At 40.6% G+C, this 16451-nt stretch overlaps 1 protein-coding gene across 3 annotated transcripts in view; it reads right to left on the bottom strand.

The window, feature by feature from the left end:
* Window positions 1-12144: 12144 nt before the first annotated feature.
* Window positions 12145-16451, bottom strand: part of LOC111260045 (uncharacterized) — a 20215-nt gene continuing 15908 nt past the window's right edge. For all 3 annotated transcript variants that reach the window (XM_022832517.2, XM_022832518.2, XM_022832519.2), the window contains one exon: window positions 12145-14417. The gene's annotated coding sequence lies outside the window, so the exon portion shown is untranslated. The remainder of the gene's footprint in view (window positions 14418-16451) is intronic.

The following is a 16451-nucleotide window of genomic DNA, read 5'->3' as shown; positions in this document are numbered from 1 at the left end:
TATTGTTTGGCAGAGTCCAGGATATCGCGACAAATTTTCATTTCATATTTTCCAACGTGTCGGAAGACTAAAATAAGCGTATGCGCTTTCATTACGTTTTTATTTTCAGTGTCTTGTTTCAACTACATTTGCATTATATCAATTACCCCCTCTTTTATATATTACACGTGGTAATAAAAGCTTATAGTGAATTTCCTATGTATGCAAACGACAAAAATTATCTTCTTCTGTAGGGTACGTGACGCAGGCGCGAAACGATCGAGTAACCAGTCGTGAGAGAGCGGTCACGCAGCCACGACCGACGTTCTCTCTGATTTTCTTGCTCTTGCTGGGCTAAAATCATTCTACTAATGCAACTCTGCCTGCCGACCAGTTCGCTCGTTGCTGCTGAAAAGACGCGGCTCCAGAGTGGCGAGAATGGCGCTTCAATCGCCACCGCCGCCAGCGTCAAGGCGATGGAGGCCTAAGGTTGGCTTATTCTGTAGACGCAGTCACGACCTATGCAAGAAAAACCACGAAGATTGTTTCCCATTGCTAAACGAGAGGGTTGGCGCTCTCGACGTGCTTTGGTGACTTCGTAGTTGGGCGGCCCTAATTTTTTATCAGGCCTTGCCCAATTTTGCCTCCACTCTACAGAGAACAGAGCTGGACCGAGTGGCGTTGTTTTTTTCTCTTATATAGATCGCCATCCCATAGAACAAAGTAAGTGTGGAAAGCAGAATGTCATCCAATTTTAGATTACGACATTAAGCTAAAAGAGGAAATAGCAGGAAACCTGTTCCACAAATGCCGTGCCTTAGGATGAACGTGTGTATCAATGAACGATCACGTTTTTTTGCTACGCTATGAGAGCTAAATGTGTCAACGCTACCAAACGTACCGGATTGATTTTGAGTTTAATGGGAAAATTAAATCCAATGATTAACACAAGGTCACAAAGTTAATTCTCGAAAGTTGTATTAAGTACTTGTAGATCTCATAAGGGCGTTCAGCTGAATAGCTCGAGACCAAGACATGACGGTTAAAACTTCACAAGTCAAAACTTTGCTGTCGAGGGGCACAATCAGCGAAACAAAATAGTAACGGAACTAACATTATCGCATCTAGACTTGTACTCCTAGATGTTAATGGAGTAAGCCTCATGTCAATTAGGAGAATACTGCGTAAATATTTGTTACTGGCAAATCTCTTAAACGGGCGCAGCACACACACGACACCCAGATGACAAACGTCTAAAGCCCTTTCGATTAAACGACTTTTTCGACATTTTCTGCCAATTCAACGCTCCCCAGTTTCTTGATGTATCTTGGTTTCGAGCTTTCTGTCGAAGCTGTCGCCTGAAGCCATAAGCTGGACTGGCAAAATAAAAAAAACGGTCAACTCTATTCAAAGCCTTGATAAACTTCTGCGCGTACTGTTTTGGCACCCCAATAGAGACACGAGAAAAAGCTGAAAGAGGCCTGCGCATGTAGAAAAGAAATGTCAGGCCAGCTAAGCCTGCTTGTGTTACTATTTCTGCACTCAACTTAGGCAGGCGAAATTAAGCCGCTAATGTGTATTCTCGAAGTAACATTTACGCTTTGCTTTTCGACGGAATTGCTATTTTTCAACTCGTAATTTGAAGTGAAACACTACGATAGATACTTGTCTTCAATTATATCGTAAGTCTTTTGGATTATACGTACGTAAGAATAAGCTCACTCCTTTGCTTACTAATTTCCCAACGTACCAACTCCATTTCAATTTTTAACGATAATGTAAACGACAAAAGACGTTGTCGGCGTTGTATTATATAAATATTTATATACGAAGTATGATTTGGTTTTGTGTCTTGAAAAATTGTCGCAAAAACGAGACACAACATTGACCAAAATCTATCTGAGCTATGCTGAAAGATCTTTGTTAATCCGCGATTATTGTTTTTCAGTTCAAAATAAATAACTCATATATATATATTATTTACTCATTAAAGAAAATAATGATCATGGTATGAGCTCAACCAACCTCTCAAAGATGTTTCATTCCTGGAAAAGCGATTTCGAGAGAATCAATTCATCCTCTTTAATTTCGTCAGTGACTTAGAAGCAACTAATTTCCAACTAACCTTTATATAGTAGCTTTTTGGAACTTCTGAACTGGTGGATCATTGTACCGACGCGATCCGCCACACTGGATTTCGCGACTCGAACAAGACGATGCTCAAAAAATTGCGTAAGTTTAAGTATAGGATGAAGGCCACTTTGTGCCAGACTGCGTGCTACGCATATATTCAGAGGTACATTCTCTGCAGCAGTTGTCGAATTCAAATGTATTCCACGCTTCTTTTGGCGCAAAGTTACTAGAACCAAAAAAAAAACTTTTAAAAGGAGAGAAGGCCTTTCAACAAGTACTATTTTACTATTTTCAATAGTATTGCTGACTTTGTGCGCATTACGTTCTTATTACCGCGATAACAATACAATACTTTCAGCCTATAGAAGTAGATATATCTTACTCATAATTATGAGATGCGCAAGACGGGCTGCAAGACGTCATAAGAAAACGCTCTTTATCTACACAAACTGTGTAGCACTTACGTACCATTAGCCGCAGGCCTTTTCCTTACCGAGGACTACGTCGTCCAGACCACCCTGTCGACGTGTCAGTGTTGTACAATTGACGGCCCAACGCAAGATAAATGTAGTAATGAGCTACTAATTAAAAGAGTATCCTCCATTTAATCATCAACGAATAGAAAGTTCTGCGAATACAGAATGAATATAGAACACTTGATATTTTAATTATTGTTAGTGAATTTAATTACTTTTTCTGCTTTTCGCTATAAAAATAGCAAGAACAATAGTATTAGCATTACTATTGTGTGATAATATGTGACAGAACAGAGCCGCATCTAGCAGTTGTGTGAGCTCGTCGCTAGATAAAAGAGCGTTCGGCTTTCGGTTCCTGTATTTTATCAGGTGATTTTACAATACAAGAAGCTCAATCATCTAGATTTGTCGTTTGGGAGGTTATTTCAGGCGAAGTGGCGGGAACGTGGCCTAGAATAGAGGCGAAATGAGGCGTGTCCCACCTCTTTTTTCGCTTGTTGGGTACCTTTGTATTTGTTGCATACCGTGAGGCATTTATAAATCGCTTTTTCTAAGCCGGACCTGGATAATATGTGGAAGGGAAAAGCCCGCTGCAATAAAATGATAGGCCAATTCGGTGTGTATGCTATAAATACTATATGGACAGAGAATTATACTCATTTTAAGTAACTATCGCAAGCATAATTTGAATAGCTCATCTTTGGCTTTATTACCGCTCCAGAAAATCTACTTGTATTTCTTATAGACTTTGATGAATATAACCTGAAGATACTTTTTAGGCGCTTTTTTTTATACAAAATGTGATTCTCGAAAAATAGCACAAAAAACGTCAAGCATGCGACATAATAATAATTATTATTATTATTACTGTTATTATAAATAAAAAACTATGGGCTCAACTGACTATAGAATTGCTGATTTCACTGATGAGCATATAATACGATAGTCGAGATATAGTTCTAGCTACAAAATGTAAAGTTTAGGTCATTCAAAACCTGAAAAAAGTGTATATAAAAAGTAACGAGAACTCTACTCTATCTCTACCGACCAAGCCGTCATCGTCTAAATGTCAGCTGCGCCCGTCGCAACAATTTGTTCTGACTTCAATGCGTCTATGCCATAGTTTTTTCCAGTCGTTAGAACAGTTTTAGAGCTCAATTATGAAAATAGACCTCAGTATGGTTTTCGTTGTTTCTTTTTTTGGAAATGCCAGTAAACCCAAAGCGTTTTCTTCACGTGTTTTCTACTTTAGATGAAAGAAAATCTCGCCATGGGCTAGATCTGGTGAATATGGGGTTTAGGCAACCCAAATATCAAGTCTATCTGTAAAAATATAGGATACAAGAAACAACGCGTCAGTTGGGGCATTACCGAGATGAAAACTTCTTGGTAATACTCTTTAGTAACAGTAACATTATTCGACATGAATTTACAGTGCACAGTATTCTCAATAATCAAAAAAAGGTACTATTTTAACCTAGATTCTGCTTTTCTGTCCGTCTGGGTTCGCCGGACGACTGTGCTTTCGCCTTCCTGTTATATCCGTACACCCACGTACGGTCACCTGTAATGATGCTTTTTTAGAACAAATTTTAGATCGTCCCGGACAAGTTGTTAACTGATATTCATGTGTTGCAAATTTTCACCATATTTTCTGCTGCAGGCCTTCTAGCTTCTAAATGACTTTTTAAAATGGCCTGACATATGTGAAATTTCTGATTCTTATGCGAGTTCCGTGAAAACAACTATGTGGTCATCAAGCATGAATGGTTTTATTTTTCTCACGTTCTGAACCCTACTCGCCGTGACAGGCTACCTAAAATGAGGGTTTTTAAGACTCTCTCATTTGTTAGGGACAGACTGCTATTATTTCTATGAGCTACCCTTCGTCGCAGCCCGGCCCCCTTTCTGCATCATTGAGCGCCTTATTTCGGTCTTAATACAAACATAGGACACGCTCTTTAATAATCTATAATCGCTTTCCAAAATAATGAAACACGGCCGGAAGTCACCTAGTTAGAGATACCAGGCCAGCTTGTAGTACATCAATAAACAGAACATGAAGAGTGCCGCATACTTTCGCAACTGATCCCGATCGGCTGCGATAACCCTATCATCCAGTTGAATGGCACTTAGGTTTATGTAAAACTGGAATACGCGATGTTTTAACCCAAAATCTAGTTTTTGAGTTCGATAGGATAGTATGACTTTCAGTAAGCAGAACGTTACACCAGTCCCGCTGAACAGTCAATTTTTCCGAAGGTATCTGCTTCCGGGATGTCGTAAGCTTAGCCGAAGCCATTTAAAGGAACTCCGGCAGAGCTCAACGACGAGGCCTTTGATAGAATGAAGCATTGTCAGTTTACGTGGAAGCACCAACTGAGCAAGTTTAAACAAGCTGAACCTTCCAAAATGAGGGGAAGAGTGCTTCGATGAAATTAGCAAACAGCCCAGTACTATTTAATAGATCAACGGTATATTTAACTGAAAACGCCGACCCACTGTAAATAACCTTAGTATTGAGGTTCACATAGCCTCTACGACATCAATAGATGTTTTTACATGCACTCGTGGCCCCACTAAGGCTCAAATTCTGTCTATTGATTTTTTAGTCAAGGTTTATTTTGCTAAAAAGGGCTTCTTTAAATTCGAGCTAGCGAAATACTTTCTAGAAATTCCGGTCAGTATAACTTTGCGAACTTGTGTGCTTGTTATTGGTAGCGAAATCTGAAGCACATTAATTATTCGATAGAGGACTGAAGCCATTTTTTTTTTGACTTAATCAACCTTAATAAAAAACGCCAATAATAATGTAAGTATGCATACGAAGAGTACGTACATATAGGTAACGATATTCATTGATCCCTTCATTCGAAGCTGGTCGGCTGAGGTAAACGGTAGTACTTTTAAATGAAACCTAAGAATCGAGTGGCACATTCGGTAATTATTCGTGAAACTGACCTCAACTATAAAGATATTTATTACCGCACAGAATCTCGGACAGCTGAATCGGACAAGAGCCTCGCTCCTTAATAGAGTCATAAAATTGAACCGAAGAACTCATAACAGGCTTGTCTACCTACTAGCGGGGACGCTACCGTTCGTCGAGGACCTCCTTCGCCACGTCAGCTATTGTTAACTCCAGCTTTCCGAGAAAATTCAGCAAAAGAGAATTAAAAATTTTCAAAGGTTGATCCTGAACTCCACCACGACCGACGAAACCCTTTTAATAGATATGCAGCAAAGCGCTAGGCCCTTGTGGTTTCTGCCACAGCCGACACGGAGAACAACAATTTCATGATTTTGATGAATATTGTATGTACTGGGTGTAAACAAGCTTATCATATGTATAATGCTTTTTGGTGCTAACAAGTTGCTGCTAGTAGGCAGCCTGGCTCGATAACACATCGAAGAATGGCAGTAGCATGGCTTATGATGCAATCACTGGCATGTTTTAAATACTTGAGTGAGTTCCAGTTTAACGACTTCAGGAAGCTTTAGCTTTAGTCCGGCTCATTAAGCCGTTATATGTAATAGTACAGCGTATTATACCCATATATCTTATATATATTATACTCATATCAGTATATCCAATTGTTATCAATGTACGTATATTATGTGATAAAGCCATGTATATATATATATATAGTAAGTTAATCAAGCAGGAATCTGCAAAACGATCCTGCAATTTCTCAAAAAGCTGGTAGTGTCCTGCGCGCCGGTTTTTTTTTTATTCACAGAAGCATTTATTTACGTACTGTCAACAATAAAAGTCTTCCTAGTTGGAAAAGACCACTTTGCGCGTAAGGAAAGATGAAGCTTTTGTTGCACACCATATCACTTTGATATGGTGCACTTCCTCTAAGAGGAAAAGCGCGCAGGTGACCTTTCTAGGTTCGCGATGCTTGCGTACTCTTGATGTTCCCTTCTCGCTTTGCTCCTACTGACCATTTTTGCGAGCTGCAGCAATCGTCATCGTAAAGCTAATGTAGCTCATTAGTACTGCTGCCCGAAAGAAAGCCCGAGCTTTTTCCTACGCTTTGGCGTAAATGAGTCTTGTTTCATGCTTTTCGGAACGTCGCGCTGCACGGATACTGTGGCAAAGCAGTCACGCAGCTACGTCACAATGAGAAATGTCAGTACTAGGACAATGCACGCGCTCTTACCGCTATCATTAGGAGATAGGGCAACTAAGACCCATCCACTACCACAATCGACGTCAATCGTGGACAGGGAGTCTGGGAATGGCAATCTCTGGTCGAGCCGCTACTGCAGTTACAGGGCGGGAATTGTAACTAAGAACCACATCTTTTCCTTCGGTCCACTATGATAACAGAGGCAGGGTGAGGATTTCTAGCATGGCCATCTATAGCTATGCTGTTCTTGTCCTCTAGTGCTGCCGCTGTTACTATTTCTCCACGGCTTTTTATCAGTCGTGCTTTCGTACGGTCTTCCATTCAACATTCGTTCGTTCACCTTTTTGTTGCGTTTTTCTTTGTCTCTTTTCCTCTGAGCGTCCGAATCTCCTTTCGCAAGCGTTTGCAATGTCGTTTCGTCCCGTCTCTATTCGTCTAATGGACATGGTCGACAGTGCTACGAACGATACGAAATAGTGGAGCGACCAATATCTTTTTCTCCCACACCACCCCCAAGCGTAGCCCCACTCTCTGTCGTTGTTTCCACACTTCGCCGAAGTGCTTCCTCTCTGCACTCTCTCCGCACCTAACCATTTTCTACTACCCAGTTGCCCGGACGAGTGGGCTCCCGACTCGATTTAGTCTGTCTGTCTCTCCAACTCGCGGTGCAGCCAGACCAAGGACCCACACGTTTGGCCCGAAGTTACACAATTCCGAGGTGTCGGTTGAAGATCTTCGGTAGTTCATGAGAGTTTGGTTGTCTCTGATTGCCCTCGAGACGGGTAGCGCTGGTGGCAGCGACCGTGACACATCTGCCGCGTGTGTTCAAGTCATTTGAAGAATAAATTATATGCAATTATCCGGTAGAGCAATTTAATTTACTTCTGTTAGTGGGAAAAGTAAACATTTTGCGCAGAGATATGTACGGGCGTGTATCTGCACGCAAGTGCCTGCGTATTTCGAAATGCTATATAGTTGTTTATGTATACGAACGTTGACGTTCTTGTTCATATAGTAATAATATGTTACCCGGCAGTAGAATGAATAACAAATAAATTTCCCCGCGAGCATCGTAGAAATTCGGCAGTCGCACATATTGTTGGCGGAAGTCACTTCGCTCAGGTACAGTTTAACCACGACAAGTGATAAATTTTAGTTCATTCGTGAGCTTTTCTTTTTTTTTTCTACCTAGCAGAACTCTCCCGGCTTAAATGTCTGTACAAATAACAGCAACCACTGTCACGCACACTTACAATACGCAATTTCTCAGGTTTATGTATATATAATTATATGTATATATATTACATTAAATCTGTATATATAGCGTAGTTGACGCGTTTTGATGTGAAAATCTACCGCATTATTGATAATTTTTGGTAACATTTAAGCTCAAACGAGCTAATTTAAATCTGGAACATCAACCATTATACGTTTTAGCGAAATATCGCAGCCGGTAATAATTTTCTCTATTGTAGTTGGCCAAGCTGGAAAGCTCAGAATGATCAGTTCTACCTCGCTCAGTTTTAGTTGCACTCACTTAATGCTTACATACACGAATGTATATATATATATATCAGGCTGGAGCAAACATAATTTCATTGTTTTTAGCTAAAAAAAAAAGTCGCGCATCACCCGAGTTCTAGTTACAAATTAATACATTATCTCGCGACTTTTTCCTATCTTTTAACGGATTTGTTCCTATCGCCAAACATTTCCAGGTCTAGTGCCGAAAAACTCCTCCACACACGTGTTGTAGTGTTTTTGCTGTCCGATGAACGATTGCGAGTCGCATTTGCCAGTGATCGAAGAAGTTCCATGATCTGTGCGAGCGAAGCCTAAAAAATATAGTGAATGGGGTACCATTTAAGCGCTCCTACAAGGTAATCTTTATAGTCGTTGCCAGGAAAGGTCATAAAAAAAAGCATGACTCTGTTCCTTCTGTCGAGTCTTTTCCGTTCGATAATCCTGTTAAATCGATACGATGAGGCCACGTACCGAGTCCTGTTGACCATCTTGTTCATTTCAAACGTTTCTCTAACTAAGCCATCTCCTTTCAGGATAAAGGTTCAGTTTTACTCTGACCTTAGGTGTATCTATTAGGACTATCCATTTCTTTTTCCACTTCGCTTTATGTCGACGTAGAGACATCACTTTGTGTTACTATGCTGTCATTGTGGTTGCATGTTCTTTGATGCTATGCGTTGTCTCCTTCTGCGCTTTATCCAGTATATGAGACATCCAAGCTTCTAAATTCTTATAAAATTATATAAAAAATGCCTAATAACAGTCTGCTGTGCAGTTTTTCATGAATTTTTTTGCTACTCAGAATCCTCATTGACTTCGTATAGCGAACTAAGTTGGGGTGCATTCTCCAAGTCTGATGTTTCACTTTTGAACTTCGCAAATCTGTTTTAGCAGTTCTTTCAGTTATAGTTTTCGTCGTACAGCGTACAAATATCCCATACTGCTATATCAATCTTTGACCTCTGTAAAAGGCGAAGAGGAGTAGAACCTCCATTTTTGGAGCCTAAACCTGACATAAAATCCCGTTCATTGTACAACGAAATTACGACGGGCTTACAGGGAGTGCACTTTCAAACGATATATAAACGTACACAACGGAATGGTAACAAGGGAAAGGAGCATTAGAAACAAACTTAAATTACTAGTATTCGAACACAATATTTTTAGTTTAAAGTCCGGACGCACCGTTAGGCAGTAACGCATCGTAACTCTTACTCAAATATTCCATTAGGGCCAGACTGGCCCGTGAACTCTTGCCCCTATTTACTTAATCTTGTTTCCAGAATCTGTCGTTAATCAGATCCCCTTCCAAATTCCTTAAATTTACTTTTTATTTAAATTAAAAATGATTTTCCAGTGATTCTTTTTAGAGGCTTCAGTACTGATAATGTCATTGATCTGCCTAAAGATATTAGCGAACAACATTTAGTAGCAGTGTACAAAAGCAAGTAAATTCTCAGGCTGACACTGTGTGTGTCTTAAGTGAGTGGCCGCTCTATGGTGGCACTACACCCTACAATTTGCTACCACACGCGTGTGTCTCCGTAACAGCTTAGTGGGGAATCTGTTTACCCGCTAATCTTAAAGACATACCCTAGAATAGAGCATGTCTTTTTTTTTATAGTATTCCATTTAGAATAAATTCAAATCCCGACGTACACAGTTTGTGTCGTGCACGCAGTCAGCCCTTTGATGGAATTCCTAGCGGCGGGGGCCAACGCGCGAAAGATTTAGCACAGCCGCAGGAATGATATTACAGTCTCGCTGGGATATTGAAGAACAAGTCGAACTTCAAAATGAAGTATTACATTTGCATTTATTAATAGCTTAATAAAACAAAACTAATTTCTTCTGTTGGTAAGTAAGTAAGAGAACTATTCGTTACAGGCTCGTTATTCGACTGGTTCATCAGATGTTTGCGTGATAGTTTAGTAAGTGAAGTATCTCTCTGCTGATCTTACGGACACGTTGTCCTCTAGATTCGAACTTGGGCATACATAGACTTCCTCACGCGCTACGAACCAGCCAGCCAGCCAGCCAGCCATTTGATGGAATTACGCCTAACGACGATCTCGGATGTAAAACCCGAAACATAGAGGTTAGCCGTACGAATCGTTCTACGTTGATTAGTAAGGCTCCTTGCGTTCTGTCAATCACCGTACTCACCCGCGATCAGCACTTACCGCCCCCTCTCCTAAAGTGTCCCACAATGGATTATAAAGTTTTCATTTAGTTTTTACCCTTGAAAGACAATTTATTGAATATGAACCGTGCTCACTTTGTGATACAGAACGGTGTCTGCTCAAACAGCGAAATAGTTCAAGTAACGTTTGTTCGCTTATCTGAGATCTGAGGTAATTTTTTTCTTTATAAGTGAGGTCTTATTGTGATTTGCGCAACCGTATCGTCCATGACGAAAGTTAACAGTTTGCTATCAGCTATCACGTTGTGACCGGTTAATTAACTAGGCTACGAAGTCAAGGTGAATAATTGGATAGTAGTCGGTTCGGGAATATCAATTATACTAGCTGACCGAAAGTCAAATAGCGATTAAATAGTGGAATAACGTTTCCGTTTCGTAACACTATCGTATCATCTGGTGCTCTGTCAAAGTTCTGCTCGTTCAGACAACACTGAGGGGCTGAGAAATTTGTAAACAAGGCGTTTAACAACACCATTCACCTCGGGATTACAAAATCCTGAGAGAAAGACCTTTTTTTTTGTCACTGGGGGTCCTAGATCTTTGTAGGGGCAAAAGCACCTCAATGTTTATTCAATTCTAAAGACAATATAAAAACTATGCTTGACTTTTTGAAACCGTCCATGCTTACCTTGATACTATATTTTATAATCCTCGCCTTATTCACCACTTTTGTAAACTATAGCGAATTCAAGTGATATTAAAAGTCAGACTTTAACGTGGATACGTCGGCCTTTCGACGCGTTGCCCCGAATAGTGCCAAGGAGCAAACTTTACCCTTGAAAAAAGTCATTTCGGCTATTTCATAATTAATTACCTTCAATACAATGTAGGCAATTAAACATTTTCGATATATCGCAATCTGCCTATGGATGGGGAGTAGGCTTTGTGCCATTGATGAGAACAAGATTCGTGCGCGGCGTTCTTTCGGATGTTCTGCGTATCGCTTTCCGATCAGCAGCCGAGCATCAATATATTTTTATGCATTAAGTGCGGTCCGCACGCTCGTCTGTTTTTTTTCCGATTATTCAGAACAGACCGAGCAATGTATGTGGGAAGAAGAGAGGAGGGAAGATACAGCGGACGAAGTAATGGCGCTAAAGGATGTACTTGCCATCTCATCACAGATCCACAGGTCGATCCAACAATGTTGTTGTTGTTGTTGGCGACAACCCCGTTGCCGATTTTTAGGATGTTGTTGTTTTTCCGATGCCTGCTGCTAATACAGAATGAGGAACCTGGATGCGGCGAGAATGTGCACTTCTAGGATAGTGATACTGCGCATATCGAAAGCTCGCTGAAGCAAAAATCAGGTGAAAGCACCATAAAAAAGAACATGACGCCCGTAAAAGCACTTACACAGTCAAGCACTCTCTCTTTGAAGAAAAAAAGAATTAACTTATCATCTTGTCATAGATACTTTTTTCGTTCTGGATGCACGTCGCATGCAGGCCAAGAAAAGCAACATCTACTTTTTTCACGTAGCATCACCGTGAGAAAAGCAGAACATTGTTTACTGCAAAATGTTCGGCTATCTAATTGAACTTGAATGACTTTAGCGTTCCAAAATCGACCAGCAAATAATATATAAATAAATTATGCATGTCACCTGATAAATAAAGGCCTAGTACTTCATTTGATAATATTTGCCCACCAACCCATTTAAACGGCCGCTACATAAGTAAACAAGCTCCAGTATTGGAAAGGACACAAATACGGATTGTGGCGTTTATGATTAAATTCCTTGTAACATTTGCGATAAGAAATTTAAATACGACTAAAATCTTAAATGACATGCTGTATTCAATACGGTTCGTGTAAAATGCTAGATTTCACGAGGACTTTGCCCAGCATTGCTTTAACCCTTTCAGTTTTCTCTCCCTTTCTCACGCCTCTATACACTAAATAATAATAATGTTGTTTGCGTTATTTACTTTCTCTCGGTAATTGGTATTAAGCTTTCTTTCGTCTTCTACAACATACTTCTAGTCTTTCGAGCAATGGGCAAAGGCGTCGGCTTCTAGTAATATAGAAAATATGTAGATTGTGCGATATTTCTTTTTCTACTACATGTCACTGAAGAGACACATGAACTGAGCTCTTGCTGAATACCATTGCAGTGAGTCAGTCGATTCACAAGCGTTATTATTTTAATATCGTCTATTTGCCACGGAATCATTGTTTTATTATTATTATGCAGTTAACAAAGGACAACGAATCAAGACTTGATCAAAATCTGGTTTGTGCTCAAGACTGGCTGTGCCCTTTCGTCCTGTAAGTTTTGAGAATAGGCAACCGAGTCTTTATTTTTCTTTTAAAAAACAGACGTACGTGATTGGTATTTTGACGTGTGCTGATTGCGCATTGATTCTACAATTACATTTTATATTTAGGTGACATTAGACGGGTACACCTTACGAAATTTTGCAGTAACTTATGGTACACGAATTTAGCATGGTACACAGTTATGAAAAACGGGTTAATTTTTTCAAGCCAATGAATAAAGCTGCGGTCAACACGTGTTTTGTTTAATGCCGTCGTCTAGTAAGGCGCTTTTCTGGGCATATTTAGCCTCTATTTAACATATATATTTGACAGTTTATGCTACACAGGTCTGACACCAACACTGTGGCTCAAACACTATAATATAAATACTTTAATATAATACCGACTTTTGCTGCTACGTATTGACGCAGTAAAGGTTACCCATAAATCGATACGTATGAAGCTGTTGCTCTTGTTGACTCTAGTTAATTTAGGGTTGCAGTCCCGTTATATAGCGTTGCTAGAATGAACCCCGCTATCGAAACCTGCGATTTCGTTTAAAAGATAACAGAAACCAATAAAACCGAAACGATACCTTGATATGATAATAAAGTCATTCAAGGTCTACGGGGTCGTAACATTGGGTTACCTTTCCGAATGAATATAGGAGTGACCCTTTCTGATTTTTGTTTTCTTTCGCCGTTTCTCCCCATTACGTGTCAAGCAGACCAAAAAGCGTGACCTCATAAACCACCACTGCCACCCACGCCGTAACCACCGTCAGTGCAAGATTGCAAAATAAAGGGGCGATCTGTGCCGAAGCAGCTTCCGATCGCACAAGCACCCCCTAGCTCTCTCTCTCGCTCTGTCTTGCTTCCATTGCCCTTACCCCTCCTCCACTCATCCCCTTCAGGTCAACATCCATTCGGCTGGAATGCTAACTAAAGCGAGAATGGTATATTGTCCCGCAATCGAATGGAAACCAATAAAACAAAGTCGCCCTCTGACGTCTGGTCCCACTCGGGCCTTACTAGCTTCACCCGTAACCAAGTGCCTAATACCCGTATCTCCGACAGCCCCCAGATGATTCTGGATGATAGCAATACCTCTTCTTTGTTCCATAATAGCTAAAGCGGACGTTTCAAATTTCATCTTGTTGGCTTTTTTCTTTCCTTAACTTCGTCCCTTTCGCCGTCTGCTTACCCAAACATAGTCATTTGCTCCCTAACTCCGTTTCCGCGACCTAGTCACTTCACATTTCTTACTCTAACGTAACCTCACCATCGTTTCGCGCAGCTGATCAAACCCCTTTCCATCTCTCCCGTCCCTGGGTGTTCGAGAGAGGAGCCTTGTCAGCCGTGGCACGCTCAGCTTGTTGAAGATAACAAAGCAGGTCACGTATTGCGTTGGTCATGAATGCCAAATGTTGCGGAATAAATACGTTGTTGAAAATAAATAAACATATGAACTCGAAGTCTATACACACTGAATGGACCCCGGCCACATATGTTGCATGGGTCGCGTGGTAAACCTGATAATAGACGCCAGCGTAAAGTGCGCTAGAGAGGTCCAGTTGAAGGTAAAAAGGTAAAACGTAGGCGACGAAAGAACAACGCCACGTCTGAAGAGGTGAAACCAGCATGCTGCAACACATGAAGGGCGGCTGTCAATACCCGTCCGATGAGCTTATGCGAATGGTATCGCCTGGAATAATTAAAATGCTGAAATTAAGGTCTGAATGTAGAGATTTGAAATATCTAAGTCGTAGGGGGATACGAGGCGAGGTCTACGTCGGTATATAGTTTAAGTTAATAACGTGTGATTGCAAATTTCCATGTATCGTTTATTGTTATAGAAGATGTCTGCATTGCGTTGATGCGTGATTGTGATGCCATCTCGTCTCTAACCGTTTCTTTGTCCAGTTTTAAAATAGACCGCGGAAATTTGATTTAGAGAACTGCGATTGGTAAACAATTCATTAATAACAAATCGACAAACGATTTGCACTAATTACTGATGGAACATTGTTTAGTATTTTCGAGCGTACCACATCAATACCTGGTCAGGGCATCTTTCGTTCACGCATTTTCCCTTTTTATCGATATAATGAAGTTCCGTCGAAATACTCCGAAGTAGAGGTTCACTTACCTGTGTCTACATTGCTTGCCTGTAAAAATCAGCTCCTGTCATTATTATAATATCGACCGTAGTACACCACTAAACCCGCCGGCAGTTGTCGATTATATTATGCTAATTTTTTGCCGGAGGGTAACGACCATGGCGCTTCTAGTGCCGTCAAAGTTCTTCCCTAAGCACAACTAACGCCTAAGCTTTAATCTTTAACCTGCCACCGTACTCTCAGCGCAGTACACCCCTGCAGCGATCAGTGTACAGTGTCGCCACCGCCACAGTAGCACAAAGTTCACGCCAAAATTTCGTAGGGCGAAACAAATCGTCGCCTCTCTCTTCCAGCCGGCGTCAACTTCAATTTTAAACACTGATCCACACACGGGTTGGCTAGCATGCTTCTTAGCTGGCTTTTCGTTGCCACGTCGCTTCGGTCAGATTTCTTGTCATGTCCCTTTTTCCCGCTTTCTCTTGTGCACGATGTTTCTCCTAGCTGAGTAGCCCGCTTGAGGCATGGGTTTTCGCATTGGGGTTTTCCGACGGTGCTTCCCTATTTTGCCGACTCTGAAGGTGCTATAGTCATAGCGGAAAGCCTGACTGGAAAGTACATTAAAATAATTCACCGACACACGGGGCAACTCTGATAGCAGAACCTTACGTCATATTCGATTACCGTCAGCCCCACTTGGAGGCGATAACAGCCCTGGAGACCCGGGCGAATGCGGGAGCATGAAAAAGTTCAGGAAGCATTCGTAAGTAAACTATAGCAATGTCGTTATAATCGAACAATTTCAACCCAACCTAATGGAGTTGGACGCGTCCAGATGTGTTGAAATGTTCAATGAGTAACCCGACACTAAATCTTCGAAAACAAAAAAGCCATTAAATTTGATCGAAATAAGATCAATCACCTATCTTTAAATAGTGAAAAAATATTTCTAATTTGCGGCTAATTCGCGAACGTTATTCTTACATAGCTTTTGGTTTCGGCCTCTGGGTTCGCTAGAGATTCACAGATATGATTACCTCAAATACTAAGAACCCAGCGGCACAGAGTATACAAATGCACCTACACTGTACCCATCAAACTCACTCTGAAACATTCAATTATTACTATCAAGGATTTTTATTTCTAGACGATAATCTTAGTCAGTTCCTGGGGTTCACTTATCTGAACAAAACACATCATCGATGATTTTTATTTTTTGTTAATCCTTTGTTTTGAAACTAGTAGCCAATGTAGCAATTAATCCGTCTGATAGCGTTACCGCTTGCATTCGCTATTACGATACGAAGAAGTATTGGCGATGTTTTGCGTCATCTTTGATAGATAAATAATGGATTGGGAAATCTCGGGCCTTTGCTGTTTGAGATTGTCTTAGCATGCTTTGAATCCTCATAACTTTTTGTGAAGTCTATTAAAATTGACATATACATATTCCATATACTACCTACATTGCCAAGAATCCTTGACCTGTACCACACAACGTAGCTACTAGTTTGTTAGGATGAATAGACGGAGTTATTATGTTCTAATGAAATAATCGTCGACGGTTTTATTTTTATTTCTAGCATAATCATGTAAATTTCAGAGATATATATCTCTGAAAT

This window comes from Varroa jacobsoni, unplaced genomic scaffold (assembly GCF_002532875.2).
Source record: "Varroa jacobsoni isolate VJ856 unplaced genomic scaffold, vjacob_1.0 scaffold_393, whole genome shotgun sequence".
Classification (NCBI taxonomy): Eukaryota; Metazoa; Arthropoda; class Arachnida; order Mesostigmata; family Varroidae; genus Varroa; species Varroa jacobsoni.
This window is presented reverse-complemented; position numbering and strand designations above follow the sequence as displayed.